General features: G+C 37.9%; 1 pseudogene; it reads left to right on the top strand.

Moving 5' to 3' along the window:
* Positions 1–1766: 1766 nt before the first annotated feature.
* On the top strand, positions 1767–2382 carry LOC102436038 (annotated as a pseudogene).
* Positions 2383–6569: the final 4187 nt, after the last annotated feature.

The following is a 6569-nucleotide window of genomic DNA, read 5'->3' as shown; positions in this document are numbered from 1 at the left end:
AATTTCTACATTCCCATGTAATCTTTGTCCTACCCAATATAAGCAGCTGGCTTATGGGGAGAGGCAGAGCAGATTTCTGTGGCTGACCTGCTGCTCTCCCATACTGCTGGCAGTATTGGAATAAATGCTCATATATGACTCAACCCTGTTTCTGCTTAATTGGCTCAAGTAGTGACAGGCAGCATGGACCCCTTGGTTACACTTGGTTACACTTCCAACATTCTAATTAGTGTATTGAAGCATTTAGTGAAAAACTATTTAGAGATTATAGAGGTTCAGCACCTTACAATGTGTGAAAAAGTTAAGCCACAATTAGAATTTTGCATTTACATCTGTACTTAAAAGAATCATTACTCCTTTACTAATATTATGAACATTTTATGAACATAATTTATCTTCATTGCCCTTCTTTTGGTCTGTTTCTGTTGATATATGGCACACTCCACATTGCTAGAAATAAGTTATTACAGTGAGCAATTTCTAATTATTTCCTCTGATGAAAGTTCAGACATGTCAAGAAACCTGATCTCACATGTTGCTGCCTGATGGGAGAAACTATGCTTTATAATTCATCTCTGCCATTTAAAAAATATATGAATTGGAGTTTACATTAATGTCTGTGGACTGTTTTAATAATTTTACTTCTTATTTGCTTCTGATTTATTGGTGGATCAATTACCATATCCAACATAACTTAGAATAAATGAAACACCACTCTGATGAATTAGAGTATTATATGCTCGATTTAGTATAAGGGTGAACACAGTTAAGCATCTGCCAGGAAAGTTTATAATCAGATGCAAATCTAAATATTGGGTGTTTCACTCACACTTCTACTTAGAGCTTTCTGCAGAGAAAACTATTAATTTTCTGAGGCACTATTTTCCAACTATACACTCCCATGAACAAGGATTTGATGAAGAACTCACTTTTAATCATATTGAGAATTCTTAAAAATTAATTTTAAAGATTAATAACTCATTATAATCTGGCTAGAGCAGAAATACAACCATGAAGGAAAAAGAGATTAATATAGTTTCTCCTAAATTGTTTACCAAAAGGTAGTTTGGGATATGAAATCATGTGAACTGAACTTAAACTTTTGATTCTGCCTCTCCTTAGTTGCATAACTTTGAGAAGTTGCTTAGTTTATCACTGTTTTTTTCAGAGGTCTTTTGGAGAGAACAGCACCAAATCCAAAGTGATATTGTCAGGAACAAGTTAAATAATGTTTGTGACTATTATTTATAAAGTGAAAAACACTATAGAAGTGATAGAAATTACTTTTAATGGTAATAAAAAGATGCTAATTTTCTAGGTATCTGACAGCTCCTTGGCAGGAAGACATGATAGAATTAAACTGTCTAAAAAGAAACCAACTGTCCAAAGTCCTTTGAGCACTAATCTATATTATTATGAAAACTAGAGGCCCAGTGCACAAAATTTGTGCATGAGTACAGTCCCTAGGCCTGGCCTGCAATCAGGGCCATCTTCCCCAGCTGCAAGTAGCTGGCCCCTCCCCCCTGCCACCACCCACCCCCAGTTCCCCGTTCGCCATCAGGTGATCAGGGCCTGCGGGCTGGGGGCAGATCCTGCATTGAGCATCTGCCCCCTGGTGGTCAGTGCATCATAGCGACCGGTCATTCCACTGTTTGGTCAATTTGCATATTACACTTTTATTATATAGGATGATTCAGCCAATAGAAAGCAAGTATTAAGAAGTAAACCTTAAATAGGAGTTTTCTCTTTCCAGCAGGCACAGAGCTATGGGCATCTCTCGGGACAACTGGCACAAGCACCACAAGACCGGGGACAAGAGAAAGCCCTACCACAAGAAGCGAAAATATGAGCTGGGACGCCCTGCTACCAACAATAAGATTGGACCCCATCACATACACACAGTCCAAGTGCATGGAGGCAACAAGAAGTACCGAGCCTTTAGGCAACTTCTCCTGGGGCTCAGAGTATTATACACGCAAAACAAAGATTATTGATGTTGTCTACATTGCATCCAACAATGAACTGATCCGCACCAAGACCCTAGTGAAGAACTGCATCTTGCTCGTTGACAGCACACTGCACCGACAGTGGTACGAGCCCCACTACACACTGCCCCTGGGCTGCAAGAAGGGGGCCAAGCTGACTCCTGAAAAGGAAGAGATTTTGAACAAAAAACGATCAAAGAAAATTCAGAAGAAATACGATGAAAGGAAAAAGAAACACCAAAATCAGCAGACTTCTCGAGGGGGAGCTCCAACAGGAGAGCTTCTTGCATGCATCGCTTCAAGAACAGGCCAGTGCGGCTGAGCAGATGACTATGTGCTCGAGGGCAAGGAGCTGGAGTTCTATCTGAGGAAAATCAAGGCCCAGAAAGGCAAATAAATCCTCATCCCTTTTATCTTAGTGTAATAAAGGTGTTTATTCTAAAAAAAAAAGTAAACCTTAAATAAACAGCATGTGTCATAAATATAATGGAATTGTAATAGTAAATATTTAGTGATTATCAAGATGCCATCAAATTATGAACAACTCAAATGAATTCCATTCAAAAATATTAACTGAGCAAAGTCAAATGCACTGTGCTTAGTTCTGAGGTCTAGAAACTTGAATAAATAAATCATCTTTATTTTGGTATTTGTGTAGTTACCAAACTCTAAGCATCATAAGAGTGACGTAAAAACAATATATTAATTTTAAAACACTGACTATAACAAAAGATTTTACCTTTATTGACTTCACTCAATAACTGCAATGAAGACAAACATAGCATATGTTCAGCACAAAGAGGAAAGATAAAATAATATAAGGGATTCATTTGAAACAAAATTATTATAATTAAAGCTATGCTTTCTTTGTGAAACTGTTACCCTCATTACAATTATTTTGCTTTTTACCTACTGGCACCAATATGTAATCCAAACAGAATCTACAGTCTCAGACTAAAAATAATTTCTTTCTTAAAATGATAATCATTGTTTAAGTATTTAGTACACCGAAGACAACCAAAAGGAGAATGAAGCTCAAGTGACATGTCTGTGTGGGGCTTAGGAATGAGAGTGGCTCAGAGTAATCAAATAAAGATTAATAGTGATGCTTTCTTCAAGAGGAGGCTAAATTGTGTGTTGATGTTGTTTAGCGAAGAGGCAAAAAGAAAATAGTATGCTTATTTAGTAAATATTGTTTGAAAACCTCTTATTTGTCAGGCTGTGATCTAGGCATGAAGATACAGTAGCAAACAAAACAAAGTATAGGTACTTATGGAACTTACATACTATTGAGGGAGAGAGCTAATTAAGCAAATTCACTATATGTATAATAGAAAATTCCTCTGGAAGAAGAATTTCTAAGAGATATAAAGATAAAGAAAGCCGAGTAAGAATAGAGTTTCCTATGCTTCTTTCTTTCTTTCTTCCTTTCTTTCTTTCTTTCTTTCTTTCTTTCTTTCTTTCTTTCTTTCTTTCTTTCTTCTTTCTTTCTTTCTTTCTTTCTTTCTTTCTTTCTTTCTTTCTTTCTTTCTTTCTTTCTTTTAATATAGTTTTATCATTTATAGTGTTACGGATATCTCCCATTGTCCCCCCTCCCTTTATCCCTCTCCTCCCAGCCCCTGCCAAGCCCCCTAGGTCTTCACTACCTTATTGCCCATGTCCATGGACTATGCACATAAGTATATAAGTTCTTTGGTTTATCTCTTCTTGTCCCCCAACACCCACATCAAGCCTCCATGCTTTGGGTCCTATGTTGTTGGTCAATTCATTTTGTTCCTTAGACTACACAAATCAGATTGGATAATCAGACAAGGTCTCTTTGAGGAGGAGAGCAGATGTAAAGACTGTAAAGAAAGCTTAGTGCTCAAGAAACAGCCATTCAGAGAGGCTGGGCTTGGATGAACTGGGGGAATTCAAAGGAGACGAGGTCACTCAGGTAGTCATAATTCACATCATAGAGGGTCTTGTAGGGCCATTAAGAAGACTTTCAATTATTCAATCATGGTAAGGATTTGAGTTTAATGTGGTTTTGAAAACATTTTTAAAACTTTCTGGAGAACAGACATGAGGATGAGGATGGTTGGGAGGGTGGGACAGTGAGTGGAAGGAATGAGGTTGGGCAGGAGACACTGCTGTGGTCACCTGCTCACCATAGACATGATGGCAACTTGAACAGAGTAGCAGTGATGGAGGCAATTAGAAGTTATTAGATCCTGGATGTATTTCAAAGTATCTTAGCAGAACTTGACAATGGGTTGTATTTGGATTGTTAAAAAAAAAATGTACAAAAAAAGAAAAACAAATGTGACCCTAGACTTTTGTCTTGAGCTGCTGGGGAAAAGTGATGGCAAACACTCAGGGGGAAGGGAGTGAGTCTGGAGATACAGACTAGGAATTCTTTACGAACATGTTAAAATGCGTGTGCCATGATAAGTAGGCAAACAATAGAAGAGTCTCGAACCAAGGGAGAGTCTGGGGTTGGTGATCATAAGGCTACAGAAAAGCCATGGGCCTGGATAAAATTAACTAAAGTATCTGAAGAAGTGAAGAAGCACAAAGGATGAGCCCTGGGAAATTCTGAGAGTGAAATGTCAGAAAGAAGGGGAAGAGCCAATGGAAGAGACTGAGAAGGAGCAGTGTGCTTGCAGGGTAGGAGGAGACTCAGATCTCATACGGGAATATATCCATGAGCTTCGGGAAGTTGGCTCCCACTATCACATCAAGGGTTGGATGTCAGAGTAAGATGTGGGTGCATTCTGTATTTTAGTAGAAGTTGAGATATATACAGTCACATCAATAATAAGGCATAAAATATTTACAGAGATATTGACAATGTAGAGATTCAACTAAACCCACCCACGTATCTTAGAATTTGTTCAATCCCATGTATTATGTATGGTATTCTCAGACTAAGTAGCGACCATCAGACCCTCAGTGGTTCCATTCAAAACACAGGGGTGGTTTTTCTCTGGTCCATGAAGGAAACTTTGGTTTTGTATCCTCGGAGTGTCTGTATTTTTCAGAAGCTAATCGGGGTGAGCTCATCCTGAAAGTATTTGTCTTTTCTTGCAAACAGTTCCATATACAAATTGCATTTTGCCTTTTTTCAGCACAGTTGCAGTCAGTACCAGAGGAAATGAAGACAAACAAAATGTGTCTGCCATGCATAAGGCTGTGTGAAAGAATTCCCACAAAAGCTGTTTGCTAAAGGCAATGTTTTATAGTTTTAATTATAACACGGCTGGAAAATCATGGAATGTATATACAAATTCATTTACCTCATTTGTTTTTTGCCCTTAGGTCCAATATTGTACACAACTGCAGTTGAAATCTGAAACAGAAATTTATTCCCCACCAGTGTTTGTTGACTCCTAGCAAAGTGGACTTCCTTCAAGCAACATGTCATTGTGTATAATGCCCTGGCAAGCCAGGGTCTTAATTTCATTAAATGGTACATTTTTTATGGCTCCAAATGCCTTTTGGCCACCATTTATTATTGAAGAACTTAGTAATAATTGTAAAATATGAACTTCTGATTATTGGGTAGATATTTTAAGTAATTCACTACCACCTCCATAAACATTATCATTGGTGAACACCACACAATTATAGAGGAAAGCAATTACAGTGCTTTCCTTCATCATCAAATGAAATCTAATCATCCTTGAGAAATAGACATTTCCTATTTTGACTGGAGCATAAGAAAGTAAATAAAGCATTTCATAATGGATATGATGAAGTCTAATTATTATTTTTTAAAATATATTTTTATTGATCTCAGAGAGGGAGAAAGAAATAGAAATATCCATGAGAGAGAATAATTGATTGGCTGTCTCCCTACTGGGGATCGAGCCTGCAACCCTGTCGTGTCCTGACCAGGAATCGAACTGCGACCTCTTGGTTCTTGGGTTGACACTCAACCACTGAGCCACCAGCTAGGCTGATGAAGTTTAATTATAAAAATAGACTGCTAACTATAGTTTTCCATCTCTGATTTCCATATCTCTTTGGAAACTTTAAACCATCCTTTATATATTAGATTTCTTAATGTTCAGATTTCACATGAAGATGTAATAGCAGCAGGGATCTGAATGCATCGTGAAAATTAGCTTTGGGCCATAGGGTCAAATGTGACAGAGAAAACAGTGATTCCTTTCAACTTACTACCTGAGACTTGCAGTGTTCATTCTCTTCTACATTCTATTCTTGCAATTGTAGGAAAGTCATGGTTCCGCTAAAGCCAAACTCCTCTGGGATTGAGAGTGCCAGCCAATCAATGATTCTCTCTCATCATTGGTGTTTCTATCTCTCTCTCCCTCTCTTTTTCTCTCTGAAATCAATACAAATATATTTTTAAAAATATACTTTACCGGTCAAGATTCTAGGTAGGAAATAGAAAACACTAAAGCGCTCCCTGCATCTATTTAAAATTTCATAGAGGAAAATAAGTGCCCACAATATTCTTGGAAGGGTTAGAGGAATGCAATTCAGTCTGGGACTTCAGGAATGACTCCCAAACCCTGAGAACTTGCCTGCCAAGGGAGCTTCCACCACTAAAGCCACCACCAACACTATAGAGATGAA

Source organism: Myotis lucifugus, unplaced genomic scaffold (genome assembly GCF_000147115.1).
Source record: "Myotis lucifugus unplaced genomic scaffold, Myoluc2.0 scaffold_48, whole genome shotgun sequence".
Lineage (NCBI taxonomy): Eukaryota > Metazoa > Chordata > Mammalia > Chiroptera > Vespertilionidae > Myotis > Myotis lucifugus.
The sequence above is the reverse complement of the archived record's forward strand: the minus strand, read 5'-3'. Positions and strand labels throughout refer to the sequence as shown.